Source organism: Motacilla alba, chromosome 2, assembly GCF_015832195.1.
Source record: "Motacilla alba alba isolate MOTALB_02 chromosome 2, Motacilla_alba_V1.0_pri, whole genome shotgun sequence".
Classification (NCBI taxonomy): Eukaryota; Metazoa; Chordata; class Aves; order Passeriformes; family Motacillidae; genus Motacilla; species Motacilla alba.
Genome location: NC_052017.1, coordinates 69,092,733 through 69,119,515, shown reverse-complemented (window position 1 = coordinate 69,119,515; position 26,783 = coordinate 69,092,733). Strand labels below are relative to the sequence as shown.

The window sequence follows — 26,783 nt, the reverse complement described above, 5'->3', positions numbered from 1 at the left end:
GTATTGAGGCAAAATCGCTTGGTTTTATCTGGGAGCAATAGTAGGAAGGGGAAAAAAAAAATGTTTGCAGCTGTGTGGTGAGAATGCATGTCTAATCAAAGAAGTCCAAGGCATCAAATGTTCATGTTTACATGGCTCAGGGTAAAAAATAGTAACACTTCCAGGTTTTAAACACCACTGAACTTGAAGCTATGAACAGAGGTCCTGCCATTAGATCTGGGTTGTATTTTACAGAGTCCATGTGTGTGCAGCTCAACAAAGGGTTGATTAAGCATGGATTTATTGTTGCACTTTTATAGAAAACCTTAGCATGTCTTGGAGTTTATAGAGACAAGCACGTTAATGAAAGCCCTTTGGTAAGCCTAGAATTCCAAAATAGGCAACACTCAGAGTCTGGTCTTGCAACTAAGAAAGTATGAATATACACTGTGATTATGTAAATATTTTTTGATCCTGTATATAGATCACAATAATTCGGAAACCAGAGCATGAGACTTATTTGCCCACATAACACTTTGTCCAGTGAACCATATTTGTTTTTGAGAAAATGGGTTTATTTCTGTTGTTTGTAGTAGAATTTTTCAAAAAAACCCTGAAAACCAAGAGTCTTTTAAAATTTATAATTATTTGTAAATAACTAATTTACAGCTTAGTGAAGATAAGAAGAGATGTATGTTTTTTGAGACTAGTGAAAGTCACAAAGATACCACCAGGAAGAAGAAGAAGAAAAGCAGTTTTTCGTATGAACAGCCTCAGCTACATTCATACATTTTTTGAGTGTGTGGGTGGAATTTTTTTCCCCAATACTTTGCAAATATGAGTAGGATTAGAATGCAGCTCTGAAAGGAAAATCTGGTCCATTGGATATTTTTAGTTAAGAAGTGTTATTTGATTTCCACAGGAGGGGAAAGAGAAATCTTTTTCTCTTGGCTGGTACTGACAATTTAACTAATAACTTCAAATGTATGCCTGTATGCATCATTACCTTCACCACATGTACATTTTTTCTCCTTCTTTGCTTTCCAAAGCTTGTGTTCTCTCTAAAATCTTGTTCATCATCATCGTTTTAGAAGGTCTCAGATATGAAAACTGAAGTTCAGGATCATGAGAATTACATGTCAGTGTCTGTATATGGGTAAAAAAGAATTTTAAAAATATTATAATCGTGTACTCTTGAGTAGATGAGCATTCATAATGAAGTGGATTTATGCTTTTGTTTACTGGTGAACACTTGCATAAGGGTTTTTTTTCCTTAAAGAAAGAAAAAGGAGTCTTTCTTGTCGTAAATGTAGAAATTCACAGTAAAAGATGATAGTAAGTTAAATCACTATATCAAAAATAATGCAGGATTAGGAAATAAAATTCATTGTCCCTTGTGTTTAGCTTTAAACAAATTAGCCTAGGAATGTATGATATGTTAAAATAAAATAAAAAACCCTCAAATATTTCTGTAGGTTTATTTCTTTTAAGTTTTATGGGGTACTATTATGTGGGTAAACTGTTTATTCTGGTTATTACACTTTGGGAGAAGAGGCTCTGGCTATTGTTATTGTACTGTGTTAATTCTTACTTTTATTAAAGGATTTTGGCAACTCTCTCCACCAGCGAAGAGATGTAATTTAGGAAAAATGTCTAGTATGATAATCTCAGAGTTTTTTCCATGTAATCTCAATTATATGGACATCTAGCATGTTGCTGCAAAAGTGCTGGGGCAATTGACACTTGGGAACAGCTGACTCATGCTAGTTGTTCACTTCAGCGTCAGCTCTGAGAAGCTGACCCGTACTACTGCACTGTGGGAATCAGCAGCTTTAAAATCATGCACACATAGTCTGCACTTTTTCAGGGAGGTAAAAGCACTGAGGACAGGTTTTCAAAAGTGCTCATCATCCAGTTATGTTCCCAGATGTTTTAGAGATCTCCTTGTCACTCAACAAGCTCTCAGTGCAAGCTACCTACTACTGAGCTGTTTCTGAAGTATGACTCTGTCTGAGAAGCAATTACTGATTGAGCAAACCTTTTAGATCATGAAATAGATGTGCTATTTTATGCATTGCCCATTCTCTGAGACCCAGACCACGATCACAGTCCCAATTCTGCAGGAACACCTGAAGGAGGTCATGGCAAGTCCTTTCTTTTTTTCATGCAGCCAGACCAAGTAGCCATGAGGATGTAACACATTTAAATAGACATGCAAAGTGGGAGGGAGTGCAAAGAGAACAGGGAAAGAAAATACTACATGAGAAAGTAGATTATTTCAGACACGTGGAATAAGGCTGCTGTGTAGGGATTGAGGGAGGAGTGGGAGGGGACCTCTGGAAACAGCTATTTATCATGGAGAAAAAATGTGAGAGCTCGTTTAAAAAAAACCTGTTGGACACTGGTGACGACACTGTTATCCCAAGGTCCCTCTTTCAGCTGCTTGTCATGGATCTTGCCAGCTGAGTTTTTGGTTTCTTTCTCTCAGCATCTTTTCTTCCTCTTTTTCACATGCCCAAAGGAAATGAGCAGAATACTTCACCTCTGGTGCTTCTGAAATGGGTTCTCCAATGAACTTTTCTTAGTAAAAAATGCATTGTGCAATGCTTTCTTGAAAACTAGTGATATTTTGATCCAGAAACAACATTGCAGCTGTAAGAAATAGTTGGATATCGTTTGCTTTTTAATTAAAGAAAGGTAGTAGCACACTGCAAAACATTCTGAAAGAGGCAGTGTGAGGATAGAATAAAATAATATGAAACTGAAAGCTCACTTCTTTTTAAAATGCTGGTGCAAAAAGAAGATTCTTAACCTTTTTTCTGATTTTTTTTTTTTTAAAGCAAAGAGGTATTTGTTCTAGATCCTGAATTTGTGGCTTTATATACTTTGCCACAGCCTTGGTCGCCTTTTATTGATGTTTTAATTTTGTTAATGTTATTATGCATGTTTTTGCCCTTGAATACCTTGAGTTTCTATTACAGGTCCCTTAAATTGCCTGTGATAAAAGGTGCTCGCCACAAAAGTATTTCAGAAATCTTATACGGAATATTTTAAATTTTTTTAAGATCTGTACCTTAAAACTGCACAGTACCCCAGACTTTTTCTTTTTAGTGTGCTTTTAGAAACAGGGAATTTAGATTTCCTGTGGGATTCCTGCCTGTTTTCTAATTGCCCTCTTTCTTGGAAGCTAGCATTTTCTTCTAGCTGTGATATGTGGCAGGGAAATGAGGGACATAGAAATGCATGATTTGTTGAATTCTGTGGACAGAATTTTCTATCTCCCTTAGAAAGTGAAAAAACATTGGCATTAAAATACAGCTATACTGTTTTTCTCTCTCTACTGAGGCACATATACCATTTTTCTTATCTGTGAAAGATGGTTCTGTTATTCTATAAATGTTTTGAATAGTGCCTTGGAGCCAAAAAGAAATGAGAAAAGCAGTTGAAAAAGTCTGTATACAAAATGTATGTGGTCATTTGATTCAATTTCTTATGCATTAAGCGAAGTTTCTTAAAAATAATTGCTAACATAGATTAGGAAGATAAATGTGACTAAGCCAATTAGCATATTTGATGGGAAACTAAGTCATATACTTGCTTTTATGCCAAAGAAAAAGGGGCATGTTATGCAAATAATCATTTATTAAAATTGAAGCCTGGTTTAGACTGTGACAACCAAGTTTACACAGACTATTGAGGCATTCAAATCTAATCTCTCAATTAAGATGTCAAGCAGAGTTACCTTTTCCATGAGAATGTTATTTTCTGTTTTTTAATGAATGTGATGTTCTTATTTTCAAACAATTTCTAGGAGTTTGAGGGGATGGGGGAGGAAGAAGGGAAAAGCTGAGTACTACTCAAGTAAATAACTCTTGAGGAAGAACTTCTTCAGTAAATTGAGTAAAACTGCAAGCGTGTAAAAAATAGAAACATCTTTCTCATTTTAGATCGAAAGAACTATTGACTTAATCTAAGGATGCTTTGATTTTTTTTTTTTTTTTTTTTTTGAATTCTAGCTTTACAAAAATCTCTAGGGGTTTTTATTGAAACATTATTTATAAAGTGTGAAAATATACCCAGATCACATTTTTTTTAAAAACTGTTCTTTTTTAATGCCTGTTCGAATACTTTGGCTTCATGAGCAATGGTATTTCTATACCAAAAGTTATGGTTTCATCTGCATAGTGCCATCTGATGGAGCTGCCTGATATAGATGAATTGAAGTCGTTGCTGGCATTTGCAGCTTACCTGGAAACTCAACTGAAATTCATTGAAATGTTGCTTTTGGGAAAGTACATCAGCAGTAATTTCAGGACACCTTTCATATTTGAGCTTTTTCACTCAGCATCCCATATACTAAAAATCGTATCGAGTATTTGAGCCCTAAAGAGCTCTGTTGTCTTTACAGACATCCAGACACAATGACTTCTTTTTTTTTCAAAGTCATTGGATGTCCATAGAAGTTGTGACAATCCCTTCACTGAGCTTGAAATGAGACACAATTTGGCAACACAGATGTTAATGTACAGTGATTTTAACAAGGAGCAGTTGGAATATGCTTAGTTTGTCTACTCGGAACATAAATGTAACAATTTCCTAAATTTTATTTATATTAATTAAAGAGATGGGTGCTCTAAATCTTGAAAGCTGCCATTTTGGTGCGCAAACTGCCTGTTCAAAATGTGAGGACCATTCAGTTCAGGAAATCAAGTCCTTTTTCAGTATCTGAAGTTGGAGCATTCAGGAACTGAGGTGCCTAGTGTAACAGGCTGCTCTTGAAAAATGCTTTCTTTTTTAACTTACTTTTAAATTAAATTAAGCTAAAAGACATAGCCCAAACATTTTACAGGTAGACTCTGGTTTTCTAGCATCCAGTACAGCATCTTTAGAGCCTGATGTGTCTGCTGATTTAAATGTTAGCTTCAGGATTTTCAGGGTTTTTTTGGTTCGGGTGCTCCAGGGAATAGCATGGTAAATAATTGGGTCTAGCATATGGCACATACCTGGAAAAAATTGAGTTTTTTTCTCAGGCAAAACCTTTTTTGTTGGTCCTGGAAAATGTGCCCTTTTACCTCTTTTGGAGGTACAAGGTCTGTCTGTCCTAGCTGTTAAGCTCTGCAGGGAGCACTGGCTCAGGAAATATATCAAACTATGAAGATATTTATGACTTTGAGCTCTTCAGGCATAGTTCAGCTAAGGTGCTCTGCCGTGGGCTGGGCTTTAATGCTGTCCTTCTGGTTAATGCTCCACTTGACTGGATTATGGGAGAGAGAGCTCAGGATGGTGTGGAGGTTGTTTCATAAGAGTTCAGCGTCTGCCACTTTACTTGCATTTTATCTTTGCATTCATCACTTACTCAATAAGAAAGAAATAAAGTCAGCTGTGAAGAGTATTAGAGGAATAATTTGATGGTCTCTCGGGCATATCTTCAGGATACAGTCCAGCAAAATGGTGAATCCTCCTGCAGCTGCTCCCTCTCCCTAAAAATATAATGTTGGAGAAAGCGCAACAGGTTTTCAGTAAGGTCACTGTCATTTTATAATTTTTTTCTTCCCCCAATAAAAAATACGCTGATGACAACTACAGAGCCTGTTGAAATCCATGTTTTGGGCACTATTCATGGGATGCTTTTTTGCTGCTTATCTTCTTGTTTCTTATATCTGCCTGAATGCAGAGTGAAACTAAAAGTTGCAATTCTTTGCTGGGATGTGTGGACACATAAAACTGATATATGTGCTAGATAAAGGTGTAGTTAAAAGTGTGGGAGGACTTCATTTTTCTCTGGGGTGACTTTTCTTGTTTCTCTTTAAAATGAGAAGTAATTGCACTTATCTCTGTAGCGTAAAACTTATCTGCGCCATAATTTAATTTTTGTTTAGTATATTCTAATAAATTGTAGGCCCTTATTATTTTTCCAGCACAGATGTCCATTATGACATTTCTAGGTTAGGCGACTTCAGATCACAGACTGTTCCTTAAAAGTTATTGTGCTATCCTACTTTATCCATTAAGTATTCAGAGCATCCTTTTAACTTCACAGAGGAGAGGTGCCAAATAATTTAAGAATTTAGTCTTTTATCTTGTACTTGCATTCATTTTTCATTGGCTTCAGCAAAGCTTCCCCACACTTCACAGTTAAACCAGTATTTTGAAAGTTAACATTTGGCAGGGAGTTTAAGGACAAATGATGAAACCTTGTAGCCTGTAAAGATAAATCTTGAGTAGCTGCCAGTAGGTAAATGACTAACGTCAATTCAAGCAATTTAACAGCAATCAGTTTGAGGTCAAGTAACTCTGGACAGTGTAGTTTAATGTATCATCTTTTTTTTCCCTTCCCTGCGAGTAAACCACCACTGACTTCTGCTCTTGTAATTTAGCTTCTTTTTAGTATGTTTCCTGTAGATTGTTCCCCTCAGAAGTCAAATAAGGTACTGCCAGGATTTGGATGGGACTGGGAACGTCAACAGATGGAAATGACTCTAATGTGAACCAGTGGATTATTTGCATTCCAATGCTTAAGTTATCACTTAATAGTTATAGGCTCTGGTGGCAAGACTGGACTGTGTTATGTTAGACTCAGGAACAAATGCTAATATCTTCAATGTTTTCAAATTCCCAACCATATTTGGTCAATTGTGCTAGTGTCGACCCTTGAAGGCTGCCAAGAGTCTTGTTGGCAAAAATGCCACTTTGGTGAAGAAATAACTTCTACCACAGCTTTATTTGAAGGCTGTCCTTATTTAAAGGGGTATCATCTCACTTCTTCATGACTCAAGTTTTGTCCAGTCTTTTTATTTTTTAATTAAATATGTTAATCTCCTTAATAATGTGTTTAGTGTAAATTACCCTCATGTATTACATGCTTTTCTCTACTGTGAATGTTTTAATCTTTATATAATCCTTTCAGCAGGGACAAATCTAGTTAATCTGCTCCGCAAACTGCTGTAAAGTGTGGTACAAATCTTTCTGACCTGCATGCGCGTGCTCACGTTCTTTAAAGACGGAGCAAAATTAAAAGTTTCTTTGCGTTGCTGAGTACAGCAGGTCTGACCCAGACTACTGAAGGGACAAACACTTGTACATTTAAATATAGGATTTGCTGTAGCAGCCCAACCCAGCCATTCCTCAGTCCAGGGCTGCCAGCTCACCATGCCTACCAAGGACAAGAAATTTGGAGTGGGCAGCTGTGGAATAAATGCGTCATGGAGGAAATTTCTTCCTCTTTCCCTGTTTTAGAGTTTCATTTATGTCCTGAAGCACAAGAAGTCAAACCCAAAGTTTTATGGAAGGTTGGCTTTGGGTTTTTTTTCAGTTGTGGGGTTTTTAAATACAGCTGAAGCTGATCAGGCATTATAAGGCAAATTGTCTGTTCTTTGTGGACATATTTACCATACATAAAAAAAATTCAGTGTTGAAAGCCTAGGTTTGAATAGAGTTGATTTGATAGAGCTAAATAACCTCTCTCTAAACCTCTCTCTAAATAATCCATTCTGCTCTACGTAATTTGTCTGCACGCACTTAAACACGCACACACAAACACCGCAGATTATTTTATTAAGAAAGCAAGCAGGAAAGCAAACAAGCAAAACAATATTTGCTAGTTCTGTTCTGTTTCCGTTCCCACTAGAGTACTCGCTGCGCCAACACTTGCTGCTGATTCTTTTTTCAAATCTTGAATGATGATTCTTGCCTCATCCCTGCTGTGCCTGAGATGAAAGCAGATGCTCTTGATCATATGGTGTAATATGAATCCTCAGATTTCAGTTTGACCTGGCAGGATTTCTTACGAAGATAATATTCTCCCTTCTACCCAAAGCCGTTGAAGAAAAAAAAAAAAAAAAAAACAAAACCTAACAATGCAGGAGTGTTGCAAATGGGTTCTGTTTGCCTTTTAAGTTTGTTGGTGATTTCTATGTGTTTTGATTTCGGGCAGTTGTTGTTCTTGCTGGGCTGCTTGAACAAAACACTTGGAAGTTTCTTTAGCAACTTATTGCAATGCTCTCTGCAAGCTTGTCTGCAACACCCATTCAAACCCCAGATTACTGTGTGCAGCATTACATTTTAGCAACGACTTCTGGTAAGCAGGGTGTCCTTCTGACAACAGACAGCTGCATTCACCAAGAATTCTCCTCACAAATGAGATGCAGACTCTGCGCTATCTGGGCCAATAAACTCCTGTGCAGGCACTCAACATTATTCTACTGTAGTTTAGGCTGACTGGTTTATGAACAGCATTGAGGTAGCAGAGCTAATCATTTCCGAGGCTGACTATCCTGAAATATTTGGAAGGTAGTAAAGCAGCCATATCTGATGGGAGAGAGAACATGGCTCTACAATGCATTTAGCTAGAAGTTAGCTGACCCATTCAAATGTGGGCCATCTGCCTAACCACTGACCTGGTTTGGCCTGAAAGCTGTCTGTGTTGAGCCGAGTGGCTAATATTTTGCCCTTTTAATTTGCTGAACCACTGCAATGCAGGAGAATTTCTTCTTAGGTAGTGCTAAGGATTTTGAGGTTCTCAGGATTCATTCATGAAGTTGAATGTGCTATGAATTTGACCAGATACTATCCTTAACATCATTTAACAATGCTTTCCACATGCCTTTTGTGTCTTTTTACTCTGATTTTCAAGGTGTGTGTGTTCTTTATGCACACAGCATCTTGCTACGGCAAATATCCAGTGAACATACCAGTGTGGTAATTTGAGACAGGCTAAGAAATATAGCAGTGTGGAAAGGAGATCAGTAGGCATTAAATAAAGACATTGCACTTCAGGAACATAAAGAGTGAAGAATATCCAGAGAGTTACTGAAAGATGAAGACTCAATCTGATCTGAATAATGGAGCTGAGAAGGAAAAAACAGATGGGGATTTGTGAGATGCTGTTAGCAGTCAGAGCCAGCCATTTTTTAAAACATGCCTGAGGGAAAATGGGATAAAGTACGTGGTGGAGTGGGGGAAGGAAGAAATTTACTTTAGGAAAAAAATCCTGGTCAGAAGAAAGAAAATAATATAAGTAACGAAGAACTAATTGCATTCAAGAGAGGATGACAAGTTATGATAGGACAGAGAAAGGCTATAGACATGTCTAAAGGACTTGTCCTTTGCTTCCAAAGGTGGAAGATGTAGGCACTTGGTCCATGAGGAAGAGCTCACTGACTACAGCAAGTGATTCTGCTTAAAGCACAACTGGCAAAACAGAACATCTTAATTGCAGAGAGGAGACCTTAACCTGTTCTTGTTCATGTATTAATTGGGAAATGTGCCCTTTTAACATCTGTTGAAAGCTTATTTCAGAAGATTAAGACTCCACTAAACTTAAGGCACAATTTTCTCTAATTCCAGTGGCTTTTAGTTGCCAATTGCAAATCCCACAGCCAAGGCTGTCATCACTGAAAACCTGAGCCCTACACCTCAGCTAAAAGGCTTCAGCCAGTCTCATTTAGGGACAAGTTTTAATCCATACCCTAAATATTAGTTTGGAGGATAAACCTGTGTTACAGGTGCTTATAAATCACCATGGACACAATCTTATATCTGCAAAATAGAAGTGGCAAAATATAAAGGGTAAAGTAAGAATGTAGTGATTATCTATGTAGAATATCATCCCTTCTACCTGGATGTAGCCATCTACCCTTTCCTTTAAATCCTGGGGTTTCCAGCTCACTTTTCTGTAATTACTATGTTTTGCTTTTAAAGTATGAGCGTCTTAAAGGCAAAGTTCAGAGGTTAACTTTGCTCACCTCAGAAATGCACTTTACATGCATTTGCCAAAGTTGGGGCTCTTTGTAAGAAAACAGGAGAACCTGAAGGATTTCTGCCTTAGCGCTTAGTGTTTGAAAAATATTTTGACTGTTACTGAATAGGAGCCATTGTACTATTAGTCCTTTTCTCCACAGATTAGAAATGGATTGCAAAAGGAGGCTGTTTGTTTTCCTTGATTACTAGGAGATCAGATGTTGGGAAAAAGCAGTCATGATGATTCAAGAGAAGGTATTTTAAAATATGACTAAATTTTGTGACTCTCACTGGAAATTGTTGTCCTGATGAAAAGTACCTGTGAGGAGTATGAGGTTACCTACCCTATTATGATTTGTTACATTCACCATGGCTTCTTCCCCAGTGTTTAAATAAATAAATAAATGGAAAGTGAAGTGGATCTTCAAAATGAGAAGATTAAAACAAAGCCTCATGATTTATTTAACCTAAAAAGAGTACGTGTTGATTTATTTGCCTTTTTGGGTTTTGGCACTTTCAGGGAATACTCAAGTTATGCTTCTAAATTTTCCCTTGAAACTAGAGAGACTTTCATAATTTTTTGTTTTATTTTTATTTCTTTTCAAAAGAAAGCTGAGAGGCCTCTGCAATCTCATGACCCTGGGAGGAATAGCTCTAAGGAAAGCACCAAAGATCCTGAGAGTGACAACAAAAATCACAACTCTGTTCATGTCCTGCAGCATATGAAATCCATATTCTGCCACTAGTGGCTTTTGGCCAGACAGTCAAATTGATAACTCATCAGTTCTAAAAGTGCCACTTCGACAAACACTCTCTTACCTCTTTTCTACTTAGCTGTTCTACTGCCTAATATAAGCTGGAGCCTCCCCCCTATCCAAACATGGTTTGTCTAGAAACACTTTTCCCTCAGAGTATAACAGTTTTTGTAAGTTAGAATAACAAAATAAGTAATACCTCCATATCTGAAATTTGATTGATGAGTTATTACATTAATGCAGTAAAATGATCTTCATCACAGTGTGCAGATAGTTCTACTTTGTAACTTCTGAAAAGCTCAGCAGTGTGGCATAGATGCATGGGATAAAAAGCAAACCTTGACAAAGACTAATTGATACCAAAATTAAAAAAAAAAAAGACAAGGTGCCAAAAGAATGATGAAATGTCAAGTAGTTAAGGACTCTAGTAAACATTGGCCAAAAAAAAAAGCAAGCCACAACCAAAACCAATCACCCCCTTCATACCATTTACAGCTTGTTATATTGTTATATTATTATATGAAGATTTAAATGTGTTGCTTTTTCTTTCTAAGTCACTGGGAAACAGAAATACTTTTGGAAAACACATTCTTGTGCTACTTTAGTCATAAAATTTTTCCTGTCAATATACAAATTCAGGAATTCAGGAATTTGGAAATATAAAACTTTTCTGATAAAGAGTTTCCTTATGGTTTTGGAGTTGCATTGTCCCTGTTAAATATTTTGTTGATTTCTGCACAAAGAGGATTTCAACACTTTTGCATGGTATACTAAATTAAGCTTTTGCACTGAAAGGCTGATGTTATGTCAAAAGTACAAGTTAAATCTCATGGATGATGTCACCACGCAATTAAAGGCAGAGGTTAACACTCCTCTGTGCAGGTACTTTCCCCTCAAGCTATCTGGAATAACAGAGCTGCTATAATACAGCTGTGGCTGCTGAGGAATGCTGAAGCCCAGTCAATGAAGCTTTGCATTTTTAAAAGGAATGTGTGTGGCAGAGGGAGGTTTAATTGCTCCTGCTACATGTCTCATGTGGGGGAGGCTTTGCTTGGATGGCTTGGAGTGACCGCTTTTGAAAGCAGGTCTGACATCTGCTTTTTTTACCCTCTGAAATAGGACAGTCACATCCAACTGTGGCAGCATGTGTTTTCTCACAGTCACCCATTCATTCCCATTGAATAATTATTGTCTCTCACCAGGCACAGCTTTGTCATGCTCTCGTCATTGCAGGTACAATATCTAGGGTAACAGTGACTTCAAGCTGTATCTTTCTCCTCTCCAACCTTTGTTTTATCACCTGGGGTTTCTGCAAAGTAATAATTTCATTGCCCGCTTCCTGAGTTTCCTTTTTCACCTCTCCTTACTGTCCCACTCTCCAACATGGAGTAGCTGCTAATCGTCACCACATTTTTTTGCCTGATGCTGCCAGATTATTTTTCATTCCTACATTCCTCATGCACTGTCACTGTGTTTATACAAACAGGAGCACCCTGAATAGATTTATCCTATGAGATCTTTGGTTCAGCCTTTGTCCATAACTCACCAAGGTGCCTCCACCTGGGAAATTGGTTAACTGGGTGGCACTAGAAATTCAAGAGGGACTCGATAGAAAGAGCATACAGTTTTTAAGTGAGGTGCAAAGAAGAAAATGCAAGATAATTGCCAGTTACTGTAATTCAATACAGAAGGCCAAGGACTAAGCTTGAGAAACTGGTCTGAGCTCTAAATCTTGGATCTTTCCCAGGTTTTGAGGTAATCCAAAGTGATCATTTTTACTTTCACAGAATGGTTGAAGTTGGAGGATCTGGAGGTCGTCTTGTTCGGATGTCCTACAAATGCCCTTTTTTGGTTTACTATAAAGCATAATTATTACAAAAAGTAATCCCAGCTAACTGGAAAAGGATCTCAACTTCAGTAAGGTTCAGTTTATTCCAGTAGTGAGCTGGAAATTATGTGCAACCAGCAGATTTTACCTGCAGTGTCTCTCCCAGCCACATAGCTCTCTGAGCTTCCTGCAGACCTGAGGACGTATGCACGGAGCAGCCTTGAACAGCTCTTGCTCTGTTGCAAAGGAACACTGTGCCTCCCTCTCCACATTTCCAGCATGAACAACTTGCAGGAGAGAAGTGCAAACTGCAAACATGTAAACAGCTGTTGGGAAAAGGGGAGGAAGCTTCAAGGTACAGAATTGGCTGCCAATTTCATCGCTGCCGTGTGTACTGTGTATTGCTTGTCATATCAAGTGAGTCATTAAGGGGTTCCCCTCCTAATGGCACTTTGAAGTGCTGTGACAGCTTGAGAGCATCTATAAATTGCCACAAGCAGCCCTCATAGTGTGTTAGCTAATTGCTTGCTCTTTGACTTATTAGGAGTCACTGAGTTAAATAGTTTGTCACATGTGTGGCTCGTAATAAATAATGTGACTAGCCAGTTTGTAAGCTGTTTCGGTGATATATAGTGCCCCTTTTGAATGTTGTCACAAGCAGCCAACAAATATAACCCCATGATTGTCAGATCTTTGTGAAAATAATAAGGCCTGACTGGGCAGCAGCTAACAAAAAGAAAAAAAAACTCTACATCTCACCTCCTGTAGTATAATGAAAATGGTAATAATTTCTTCTTTATAAAACGAGATTGTAACTTTATTCGTGAATAGCTAATTAACAACTGAATAAAATTTTATAGTAGAATATCTTTATTTCAATTTGTGTAGGATTAGTTGTGAAGAAAAAGAGGTAACTGTTTGCTAGTTACTGAAAATATCCTGTAACGGAATCTGGAGTATCTTCTCAGCAAACTCTGTGTAGCTTCTGAAATATCATTGTGGGTTTTTTTAATAAATCTGATTGATTTCTCTGCAGTTTAGTCAGATATGTAGGGCGTATATTTTCTGACCCTCAATCTTAGTTCTGATTGTGTGTTTCAGGTAGTGCATTCCCATATCTATGCCTGTCAGGAGCTGGGCTTCTTAATCTTTAAGCACAAGCATGGTGCTGTTACAAGTCGTTGTGCACGTGTTAGAGGTGCTTAGATAGAATGTAGAGTTAGATAGAATATAGAGAACAGTGACATATTTTATATATATATATATATATATATATATATAGAGAGAGAGAGAGAGAGAGAGAGAGAGAGAGAGAGAGAGAGAGAGAGAGAGAAATAGAGAGAGAAATAGAGAGAGAAATACATTCTTGGCATCTTCAGTCAAATAGGAGTCCTGTCTGAATTCTGTGTGGGAGGAGAGTCACCAGTATTTTGCCAAAGAAGCAAATGTGGTTTCTCTCACAGCTACAGGGTGATTTCTTTCCAAGAGACAGGACTTGTCTTGCACATTTGAATTCTGATGTAGACTGGATCACTGTGCTATAAAATCTTCTTTTCCCACAATTGTGCAAAACGAAGAGTGATGAGTGGTGTTTAATAAACTTTACCAGTCCCTTACAAGCCTGTTCCTGCAGTGACCCTTGCTATTGCATTCCTCCTATTTGAACTTCGAGGTGCTGGTGCTGTTAAACTGGTTCCCAGCTTGGCAGCCACTTAGGTTTAGGGCCATGTTAATTCAGCAGGGCCCACTGCAGTTGCTTCATGAGAGAGAAGACTCTCCTTCAGCTGCATCTGCTGAGCAACCTGGTGGTTCCCATGGCTCCTTCTAAATGTGTTGTGCTTTTTCCCAAAGCCAACTAGCAAAAGCTTTCCAAGCTGGGGGCTTGCCTACAGTACTTTATCTTTTCGGATCTCCTATCACGTAGGTGTTTTCTGGATGGTTGGGTGAGAAATTAATCTGTGTTCTTTCATCAAAACAAAAAAGTGTTGGTGGGTTGTGTCTATCAGTCTTGACAAGAATAAGAATTATAATCAGTATGCAAAAGAGGCCAATGCTCATCAGGCTCTGGCTGGATTAATGAGCTGGTGTTCGTGCTCATCACTGCATATCACAAAGTCAGAGGTTCTGTCCTCTAGTCTCAATCAAATGCCACAGGCACTTGCGCCTCTGTCTTTGGCATTCCTGGGAAAGCTGCTGAGCCCTCTGGACTGCTGGCTGTTTCACTGTGCCTTTTATCTATTTCCTGTGGAAAATTGAGAAAGGTGTTTTGTTTGGTTTTATGCACAAGGGCTCAGAGAATCTATCCAAAAATCTTTTGTCTTTGCTTTTATCTAGTTTTCGACAGCTTTGGGAGCTTAGTGTTATTTTGAGATAAGGCTTCAGGCAGCTCTGATGACACCTAATGGGTATTTTACAGTGACTGCTTGTGTTTTTACCATGGGCTTGGCAGTGTTTGACTAGCAGACACATGACAATTTCTGTCTAAAAAACTGAGGCTGTGTTTCAGATATTGAATTGAGGAGAATAGTGAAAATAGCTTTTTGCTCACTGTCAATGAACTCGTGTAAGTGTGAAATGCAGGGACCCATGAAATCTGTGAGAACAAAAATTCTTCCCCTGTGGTCTGGGTTTATTTAAGGCTTTGCTTTTAATTTTATTATTATTATTATTTTGGCAAAAAGCCCACTTTCAGGCATTCAAAACTTGCTTATGTTTACAAAATAATTTTCCGTAATTTCATTGGCTGTGCAAGTAAATAAACACAACCATGGTGAATATTCTAGCTGGTTCACCTTTCCAAAGCAATGCATCCAAATCCTGTAATTTTGACAGGAAAATGGCATGTCCTTCTCGCATAAAAATTTGTGAGATTGATAGTAAGACCTGGTTCTAAAGGAGAGACATTTTTAACCAAACCCTATCATGTTCAGCTTTTTAAATTTTTCTCAGTAGTTCAGGGATTGTTTGGATTTTCTTGTTTTTCTTAAAACCTCAGCCCTGGAGTCAAATGTTTTCGTGAAAATCCAAATTGCCATTTGGAAGATAAGAGGGGCAGATTTTTGCCCTTGGGGTTATGAAGTAAAACCTGAAAGCACAAAAACAAGAAGAAAAATTGAACATCCATAATGTATATTCATTCTTTCAAATTAGCACCGTAGAGTAGCTTAAAATACCAATTTTTGAATTCTTGCTCTTAGTAACATTAGAGTTCCCTTTAGACTTTCCATCAGAATATTGTCTTAACAGTTTATTTGCTTACTTATAAACTTCTAGAAACTTTCAGCTTATTAGAAAATTACTGATATTTATCAGTTACCACAATTCTGGTCCTTTCTGTGTGGCCCCTATTTTGCCCCCATTCTCAATTTAATCTATTTACATGCTTGCATATTACCACTGGGATAACAGGCAGTAAAAATGCCAGAAAGTCTAAAGGAGTGAAACAAGAAAGTCACAAACAGCTCTCAGCTGCTACAGACTTGACTCGTTCACGTGTTTGGAGGCTTTGGGTTGTTGCTTTTCTCCCCCCTTAAGAGCACTGCTGTTTGGATGGCTGCAGTAATTAAATGCCTGTTCAAATTACCTCTCTAGTGTGAAGAGTGCTTTCTCTGTTTAAACCTCAGGTTTCTGCTTAATCCAGTGTAGTTGACTGCAGATGAGGCAAGATAGCAGGCATTTGCCTAGGGTGGAGAAGATGAATATACCTAGTAATGCAGAGATATCTGTTTGATTTAATGTTTTCTGTCATTTTTTTAGCTTAACAGGACTGTTGGTCCCTTCATGTCCTCTGTGCCCTGGCAAACAGTAGTACCAAGAGAGTTCATGGGGAATTTAGCATGGGATGAATTTCAGTGTCCTTTTATGCTGTGCCTTGTGTGTTCCCTTTATGAATTAATCTCAGCAGTTCGATAGGTAGAGACATTTCTATGGTATTCAGTTAATTACTAATAAATAATATGCTCCAGTTCTGAACTATGTGTTCTACAACTGAATTTTTTGTATTTTTACAAGACATAAAATCAACAGTGACTGGTAGCTAGTCACATATTCCACCTTAAGACACATACCTGCGTAGTTTTCACCTGTGTGCCTTAAGTACTTAAAAGTTTGATCTGTTATGCTATGAAAAATAAAATCTCTCTGAGGCTGAAGAATTAAATTAGAGATACTTTTCCATAGGAAAGCACAGCTTTGGCATCCAAATGTATCCAAAAGTGAAGAACTTTGGAGACTTTTTCATGTGCTTTCTCTATTTACATCTGCCTCTGTACCTACCTCGTACTATGATGTGCTCTAGTGACAAACTCACTGGAACTCATTCTTTATTTGGGCTTTGTATTTCCACAGTCCTATTACTACCAGGGAGAAAACAAACAAAAGAAAACAAACCAAAACCCCAAACAAAACAAATCCTCCCACTAATTCCATACAAACTAATTGCATCAAACACAATGTAGAGAGTGAACAAGTCTCATTTTTGCTAAAATAAGCAAAATGTTTTTGCCATTCTTTTTCAATGTGGAAACATAATAGAGTACAACTCTACAGTTCTGTTTTCTGTGATGATATCTAGTGGTGCTTGACCAGAATAATATTTGAATAACCAGATTATTCCAGATAAAATGGACATTGGATTAACAATCCAAGACATTGGATTAACTTTGAAGTTTTTCTGCTTCAAGCAGAGTCCTGGACTAGATGACCTCAAGAGGTTCCTTCAAAGCAAACCCGTGATTCTGTGGACTAAAACCTTGATTTGAGGCTTGAATCAGCAGCACCTTTTGTTTGTGTCCAGTTACTGATGTTCTGGGCTGTTCTAAGCACATTGTGAAAGCCAAGAATGAGTTAGGACTTTTGTCACATATAATTTCTTTCTGTTTGCCTCCCCTTCTGCCCTCTGCATTGTGGAAGTGATGGAAGGAAACTCTTCCTTTCAGAAGTCAGGAACATTAAATAATTCTGCTGTTTGGATTTTAATTTGTGGTTTTGTGGCTTGCATTTAACAATTTTTATTCTCACATTTACCTTTATGGTTCCAAGAAGGACCACTGTACTTGGCTGTGCACACTGCCTGCGAAGTGTATACCACTACAGTTTGGGGTGCATTTTCTTGAAGCTGGGAATAGTACTATTTTTTTTCTTTTTTTCTGTGAAAGGGGTCAGGATTTCCAGTCAGAAATTTGTGCCATTGCACATAGGAGGCAGTTTGGGTATTTATAGTAATGCTTTAGCAAACTTGTTCTTTTTGAACGTGTGCGCTCAGACATATTGTTCTCTTTCTGAGTTGTTGAACGTGTCATCTAGGACATGCTAGACAAAGCAAGATGTATACAGCTTCTGTGAAAAGAACTGCATCAGTGTGTTAGGCATCAGCAGGTATGTCCAAAAACAATTATACAAAACAGACTTGGAAGACCTTTTGCTATGTGTGAGTTGTCCAGACCGTTTTCTGTGCTGCTGGCTGTGAGTGGGCTAAGGCCTCTTTGCTGGAGATTGTTCTTCACCCCGTGCATGTCTTGCCCTGTTCCCCATTCAGGTGTACAGAGCTTTCTGCCCCTACTACAACAGAGCAAGGTTGAGTCATGCAGTGAGTAAAAGCTTCAAAAAAGTTGGTACTGGTGAACCCTCCTTCTTAAAAGAGACTGGAAATGTTACCAGGGCAAAACAGAATCCAACACAGAGCATGCATTAAATAGATTGATAATTTCATTGAAGTATATTCTTTAAGTCTTGCGTAAGACCTCTTGATTGAACCTTAAGAACATCATAAGCTGCTGTTCTGATTTGGAGCTACGAATAATAAAACCACCTGAAATATATATTAATGATGGGTTCTTAAGCAGCGGTTTCGTTACAGCACGGCAAGCATACTAGTTTGCCAGCTTTGTCGGTTTAATGGAGCACCATAACATCCCAAATGATACAATTAAAATCTTCTACTATTCAGATGCTTCTGTTTATAAACCCATGAAGTTTATAAGAAACAGAGTTAAGTAAATTGTATTTGATTACCTCAAGTAATTGAAATTATAGAATTAGCATAATTGGTATGAATTCAGCAGACAGACATGATTCAGCTATTCCCATGGTCCTCTATGACTGTAAAGATGTTGCTTCCAACCTGCACAGTATACTACACAGCAAGTTTGGAGCCAGGAAAACATATCTTTTTCAAAAGAGCCATATGAGAGGTATGTGTAGAGCTTCCCTTAAAATGTAACAGGATGCTAGCAGAGTATCTCCATTCTCTTATGCATTAAAAAAAAAAAAATTATGTGAGATTCATTATGTTACATCTGGACATTTTTAAAGAAAGAGTCTGTTTCAAACATTGTGAAAGTACTGCTTTGACGATGCATCCACTGAGGTCTCATTTTATGTATATTTTTGCATATGGAAAGCTTATTACAGAGTTCCTAATTTATATGTGTGTACATATATATAATTTGTCTCTGTGTATATACATATGAAGAATATTTTCATCTGTAGCTATATATATATATGTATATATAATTATAAATACAAATACCTATTATCGATCTATATATATGTACATATATATAAGTAAAATATTTTGGGGCACTTCAGCCCAGTACATTTTATTACAGGTTCAGCAAGTCTAAATCATGCAAACATGATCACGTATGCCTTCAATTGAGTTTGCTGCAGAATAGCAAACCATAGCTGTCTCTGCAAATAGCCATAGTTATGAGCCATACAAACAAATAGTGACCTGTCTCTAATCTGTCTTTGGTAATTCTTCCAACTGACTTAGTGTTAGCATCTTTTACCAATGTATGTATTGTAATTTATAGCACAGACTGAATGTGACACGGCTTAGGCTTTTTAAAAATGCATGTTTTAGTACCCTGAAGTAGCCCAATACAGTTAAATCTTTGTTCCTTGCAGAATGCAAGCGTGTGTACAGTATATATTTATCTGGTCTGGAATAAGCATTAATCTTTAATTACTGAATAAACATATTAAACAGGTGTGGAATAACTGAACTTTCAACTGTGCAATGTTTATCCACTAGCGCAGCGGATACCTTGGCTCTGCAGTTTGATGGTTTCACCTTGACGTGCCCAGGGCTGAGTGAAGGAGGGAAGGTTTGGAGGGTGGGCACACAAATGCCCCAAATCCCACATAAATCAGAAATTTCCAGTTATAAATTATGCACCATCATAACATCCCGCTAGCGCCATTGGCGAGCCAGGGCTTGGAGCATGGGGTAGTTTATAGCGGAAAAATGGCTTTTCAATGGATAGCACACCCTCAGACTACTTCTCCTCCTAGGCTATGTGTGCTGGGCTTGTGGTGTGAGGAGATATAAAGCAGCATTTTTCTAGCTGCCTGGTAAAACAATGAGGTCTCTGTTAGCAACAGCCCAAACTTCTGTAGTCCCTGCCTCACAAGGTTGGAATGACTGTTTAAACCCAGGTTCAAAGCCCTTGGCCTCCAAGTGCTTTAATTTAGCACTATTTTTGCTGCGCTAGCCTCTGTTTTTTCTGCTTAAACCCTCTAAGGTCTCCTTGTTTTGCAGGGAACTAAGCAGCTCCTTTTCATAATTAGATTAAAGATAATCAAATGAAGACTTGGATATTTTTTAATGTCATTTAATCTTGTTCCTTTTTTTAACTTCTGCAAAATAACTTTTTATCACCGTTGCCTACCTTCTTGTAATTTACACCTCTTTTTTTTTTGTTCTTTTCTGCATTTCAAGCATTTCAACCTTCTGGTTTACTATTTAAAAAAAAATATCGTTTGACAGGTATTTTTCAGCATTTTTATTTGATGCCATAAAATAAACCTTTACCAGGTGTTTTTAGGTATGATTCACAACACTTTCATTCATTCACTGTCAGTTTTCCCAAAGCTGGCTGGCGCGAAAATAAAAGAGAATGCAAAAAAGAAGCATGCAAAACGTGCAGAAAGGATACGAATGAAGTGGGAAAAAACCACATATGTGGAGTAGCGTGGTAAGAAGCAGCACAGAACTGCACCTAAAACAGGGCTGTGCATTAATAAAAGTAACAAGTAAGTGCTAGTGTGATTTGCTTCAAGTTTTAAAACATGAAAACACAGTCCTAAATGTAGGCATTATTCAAATAATAATCACTCAAAGTTTGTTAAAACCATAGCTTAGTATGAAAGCTGTGAAAAAACATGTAACAGCTGATGTCAAGTTTCTGAAAGAAAAATTGCTTCAAATTTAACTTTCCCATTCCTCCATAAGGCTCAATCAATACAAACAGATTTGAAACAGGAGGAAAAAAATCCCTGATCTTTTACCAAGGATCAAATCACATTTATGGCAAAACCCAGAGAAATTGTACATGAACAATCATATTTAAAACAGGGAGGAGAGAGGGTGAAAGATCATTTGAATTTACAGTGTATAAAATATCTCTGTGCTCTTTGTCCAGTCAAAAAGCAAGATGCTAGAAAAGTCAACAGGAGATCTACTACCTGGGTCTTGACAGGAATCTCTTTTACAGACACTACAGTGGAGGCCAAGGTGGAGATCAAATTTCTAATCTGTTAGATTAGTGAGTATCCAAGGAATACTGGCTGATAAGTCTTTTTCTCATTTTTGAGATAGTGTTAAAAGTCTCAAGTTTTGCCCTTCTTCTTTTTCCTTAAGAAGATCATCACCAGTTTTTGGTTCTGTTTTTTGACTTTCACTCTTTTGAGTAAATCTTGTATGATTATGATTGTGTAACGTGCCATTATATTTCCTTTTTTAGATTTTTTTTTCCTGGTCTTGTGTGTTGTAAAAAGATTGAAATTGTGGAATATCTCAAGTCTGAAGGGACTCATAAGGATGATTGAGTTCAGCTCCCATGAGGTTTTAGAAGCATAGCCCTTCAGATCTGGGATGCACTAGATGATATAAAAAAAGGATACTGAAGGTTGAAGCCTCCATTATTCTGTGCTCACAAGAATAGGCCCTGTAACTTCAGTGGGACTGTGGGTGAATGAGCCTGATGGAGATTTGCAAGGCCAGATCTTGCAAATCTCTGTGATTTATTCTAAGTGCATCACAGAATATTGAGCTTATTGTTTGTAATACAACACTGGATATGTTTTCCTTTCCTGCTCTGAAGCCATGTTAATTTTTTTCACACAAGGCAGCTAGTACTAAGTTTCATAGGCATGAAATGTGCATAAAAATTTATGGATGCACATGTGTCTCTTGACCATGGTCATGATTTCTTAAGGCTTTCTGTAGCTGTTAAAAATAAATATAGCTGTTAAAAGAGAAATTTATATGATTTCCAGCACAAGTAGGTATACTAAAATCGATCTTTAATTTTATTTATAACTTAGAAAAAATATTCTGAATGTGTCATAGTAATCAACACTTACTCATTCCTAAATTATTTTCAAATATTTTTTCAATATATTTTTGAATAAACATATCCTTAAAAAACAGAAGTAAGGACAAAGCTTGTTCATTGTTGTTATATGATTTTATTTTGCCTTTTGAGTTCCAGGTGGAGCATATCTTTCTTACAAGATTTAGTTATTACAAATCGATATTTTTAGTCATTATTAGTTTTTTTAAAGCTCTGAAAGGTTTGTTGGTTTTTTCTTTTGAAGACTCATTAAAATGTTAAACTCCTCCAAATATGGCATAATTCAGATGGTTTTTTCTGACTAGCATATTGTAACAAAAAAAAAAAAAAAGAAAAAGGTAGAGTTGTGGCAACATTTGTTCTGTGCTTTCAGACCTAAATATAACTCCTTAAAAACAAAAAAGCCTATAATGATGATTTGAAATATCTGATTACAAAACCAGTTATCACAGACTGCTCCTTTGAAAATTAGAAAAAGTAAATGTATTTTGACCAATAATTTCTTGAATAAAGTGCCAAATAAAAGACATGAACAGATGTTCAAGGTGTTTTCCTATAATGGAAGTCATTTGCGTAACTGGAGGCTGCAGTCACAGTTCCTATTGCCAAGGAGCCTGTTAGATTTTAATAGTGGATGTGTGTGCTTAAGATAATGTATTTTATACTGATAAATGTACTCAAAAAATGGGAGTGGAAAATGAGCTGTTATTAGAATTATATATTTTTTTAAAAAGTTATTTACTTAAATTACTCTGAAAGATACATGGTAGAAATGGTTGGATGCTGGAAACAGAGGTGTACTCTGGGAAGTGGAATACATTTTTTAGCTCATAAAACTGCTGTGTATATTTGCAAGTAAAAATAATGGCAATTCAGATGTATCTTAACATATTCTAAAATTCCAGAAAACTTATACAACTGTGTCTTAAGTGAAAAATAAAATGAATGCTATCTTTAAAAAATTGGTTAAGTATTCCTGATTTCTGAGATCACTAGGAATCTTCAGCCAGCTGGAGCCTTCAGGTTATTCAATGATTCTAAGTAGAAATATAGATGACTAATGAAATAAATAGTTGTCTTCCTCCTAATTTTTCATTTATAGGGCCAACAGTTCTTACATTTCCTGAGGCACTCTGCATATATTATTGAGGTAGTATGTTAAAATGATCTCGCCTCATTTATCCTCCCCCACAAAATAGTTGAGATGTAACTTTCCAAAGAAAACATCTGAAACATTTAATTTTACCTGTCACTTTTTTTTCGTTTTCCCTGTTAAGAGTAAAACATTGGGCTGTACATTTTTAACAGCAGTTTTTCATGTGAAAGTTAGAATAAACAAAAGTATGATTTAACATTCAGAGACCAGAAAATGACTAATGGCCAACTCTAATTCATTTTCCAGGTTGTAGGTAGGCATAGTTGAAAGCTATAAAGGTAACAAAGGTTATCAAGACCTAAAGATAAGAAATAGAAATTGTGTAAGTTTAGTGTCTAAAATTGGAGTTTCCTCATTTTTCTTTCTACTATGTGAAGTAGTAATTCCTTCGATCTACGCTATTCTCACTCTCAAGTTAATCACACTGCGTTGTGATTTATCTATTCAAGGAATAGATATTTATTTTATTTTATTGGGTTCATCTAAGTGCATTTTATTTTGTTATCTATCTCAATACTGTGCATGCATGTTTGCATTGTTTTGCAGAACTCTGAATATCTTCTTTATCACCTTAATGAATTTTATTTCTTGCAGATGGTATTGGTTTAGATGTTTGTACTAGTTTCTCTATCAAAGTCTTTTCTGCTCAAGAGCATTCAAATTGCAGGTAATGATCTATTACTTAATATTATTGACTACAACAGTCACTGTGTTTTTTGCTGTAGGCAAATGCTACTCTATCAAGATTTGATACCAACTCAACTTTTCTGTTAGAACCATTCACATTAGACATGAACCCTCAACAGATTTACTTTTCTAATGTTACACAAGCAGAAAGAGTGATTGAACTGTGCTACTCACACAGTAAGTTACTTTTACTAAGTCCCAGGAGAAACTGGTGTAGGTATTTTAAATTAAAAGCTATTACAACTAACTGGATAAAAATGCTCTTGGATCAAGTTTTTGGAATGGTTAATTCCTAAATAAATGCAACTGCACATATCATAGTTCTTCTGTACAAATATTAAAAAGTACTTAAGATTTTGGTTGTTATTTGGTTGCAACTAGGTTAAAGCTGAACAAACTAGATTCAGTGTTTTCTGATTTCACAGATAACGTTGACTAAACTTTAAGGAGTCTTATCGATCTCTAAAATATATACTGAAATTTTTGGGTCTATCTCTTCCCACTACTTTTTGTTTGTATTTGTTATAAACAATAGAAGCCACTGTAGTAAGAATTTTTTTTCTAACATATTAAAATCATACCAATAATGTTACATTAGTTTGACCTTGTTTAATGAAAGGATCATCATTTCAGACATCAGATGGAACTCTTGTCACTGGTTTGACTTATAGAGAAGGAGTATTCTGTAGGACTGCAACTCTTTCATCTTCTCATCACTATCTTCCTCCTCACCAGCAAAGTCCTGATCCAGCTCCTACTGAAATCGGTTGGAAATTGTCTACTGGATACAGAAAATTTTCTGCTTCATCTTGTCTAGGATCAAAAAGTTTTAATATTTGCAAATGTAATGACATTTTTTATCCTTTGTAGAGAAATTCTGCCTGTAGGAAGAGGTAGGCAGAGGAAGATACTTATGAATATTACTCTGTGCTTCACTCTGTTCATATACCTGCAAGCACATGGCAAAAAAGGAGCCTGTCCTATGTCTGGCTGAGCATAGGGAACGCAACTTCTGCAAAACAGATCTCTTATGCTGGAGTCTTGGTACATTCCTGCCCTCTATACCCACTTGTCTATTTTTTTGTAGGTTGGATTTTGTGGTTACTTTTATTGCAGAGAAGGCAGGATCCATCCCCCCCAGAGCTGCATAGGTCCTCACAAAGGTCTTCCCTTTGTTGTTCTGCCCCAGCAGCGACATGCAGGGGCAGCCTAACATCAGGGAGATAGGCAAGAGCACAGCATCTAACCAAAAACAGCCTAGGCTATTCATTACTGCCTATTACATTCAGTACTACCACAGTGAGACAATTTATTTGTTATGCATTGGAAAAATTGAAAAAATGCCCATTACTTACTAAAGGACCTTGTAACTTTCTTCTGCACACTGCTTTTCACACTCTGCCTAAATAAGCTGGGGGATAGCCAGTGAAATCCCCAAAATATAACAAGTTGCAGCATGCATGTGCTATTTACAACATGTAAGAAATATCCATAAATTACTTTTTTTTTATTAGCTACTGCTTAAGCAGAGAGTTCTCACACATTCATATACCTGCACAGTAGCCCTCAACAGGGATTTCACTGGCTCGGCAGTATTGCCCTTCTTGCTTCAATTTTGTCCAATGTCTTCTAATCCTAGTTGGATTTCTAATCGTTGTGAAGTTCAGTTTCAAAAGACAGGATGTTTTTTATTTGAAGAAGAATTTGCATCATAAAATTAAACTAGTTATTTTTGGCTTTGCAAATTTTATAGACTGGGTTAATTGTTTGGCCTGCTTTCATAGTTGTTTATACTCCATATCGATCTCCTTCCTCCAGATCAATCTCCTTCCTCTACACATCACAGAGGTGACTTTCAATCTATGTATAACGCAGCAATGGTATAATGTTAGAAGTAAAGCCAATAATCTCCTTAGAGGCAACTGTAAGTCCTCAGATTTGTGTTTTGCCTGAGTCTGGGCTCCAGAAGCTCCCGCTCCAGTGACCTCAGTGCCTGCTTGTGGATTCAGATTTTCTGTGATAGACATAGTGTGCTTATAGGATGGCTGAATATGTGCTGGTTCTCCTCTTTTTTTCTTGGTTTCTAGTTTGAGACAAACAGGATTTGTATAACCTTTTGTGTTGTATATGAGTTTTGCTTTTAATTCATGAAAATGATGACTACAGTTTGGGATAGTTCTATCTTTCCTTCTAGGAAGTGCTTTAAATCTAGTTTAATAGACTGGCATATATGTTTTCAGCTCTAAAAATGTGAAATTATCCTATTAGAACTCCACCAGAGTCAAGGCTAGTCAGAGAGCAGCAATTTCATTTTAAGGGACGGGAGAGGAGCTCCGGGACTTGTGTTCAGTTTGATGCTGAGCTCTTTCTCACACCCACAAAAAAATTTCATCCTGAATGTTTTCACTGAAACAGATACATTTCCTTGAAATATTGCTCTTTAAAAGAAAAGGTATTCTAAAGAAAAAAAGTTTTTTCTATCCATAGGCTTTTATTAAGCAATGACTCTAGGTGGAAAATTGTTTCTGGACCATAGGAATACATTTTTGTATGACTACAGCACTGAAAAGTGCAAGAGTAGGGACAAGCAAAGTAGGAAATCAGCATTTCCAGTGATGCTGACTCAGTTTTAATGCAGAACAAAGGAAAATGGCCAATATTCCCAAAAGCCTCTCTCTGTAATACCTGAGGTCTGTGGTCTGTTTGTTGCTATGTAGGCTTTGTTAACCCTATAAGTAATGAATTAATTAATTTAATTAATAAATGCTAAATACTTCACAGAGCCAATCATGGAATAGTTATAATGTAAAGAACCAACACACTGAACTTTGAGGTTAGGAGCAGCCCTGAGCTAAACTTAATGCTGATGCAAATGTTGCCCTCCTTATTTACCTGTAAACTGCTTATCAAGTCAGTGCACATCTGAGAAGTACCCTCTTTGTGCTAGTGGCCCTCGGCTAATCTGATTGAGAGCCTGATCCCACCTCAAGGCCAGGCACTGAACATTAGGGTAGCTGGTCCTACCACTTGTTTTCACATAGACAAACTTGGAATAGTTGCATTTATTTCATCATTCCTTCATCTGATGTCATTCCACAGCAGTGCTTACTTAGTGACAGGATGCCTTGTTTGGAGTTAATGTTGCCCTCTCCTTCACTTCTCTGCCAACAGCATGCTGAGGATTTGGTCACCAACAGGACAGGGCAGATGATTGATCTCGTTCATGAAACATACACAATTACTTTTTAACAAATATGTGTATCTTAGGGGAAGATTTTTAA

General features: G+C 37.1%; 1 protein-coding gene across 1 annotated transcript in view; it reads left to right on the top strand.

The window, feature by feature from the left end:
- The window catches only part of GMDS (GDP-mannose 4,6-dehydratase), a 408,928-nt gene that overhangs the window by 208,653 nt on the left and 173,492 nt on the right, over positions 1–26,783 (top strand). The window lies entirely within an intron of this gene.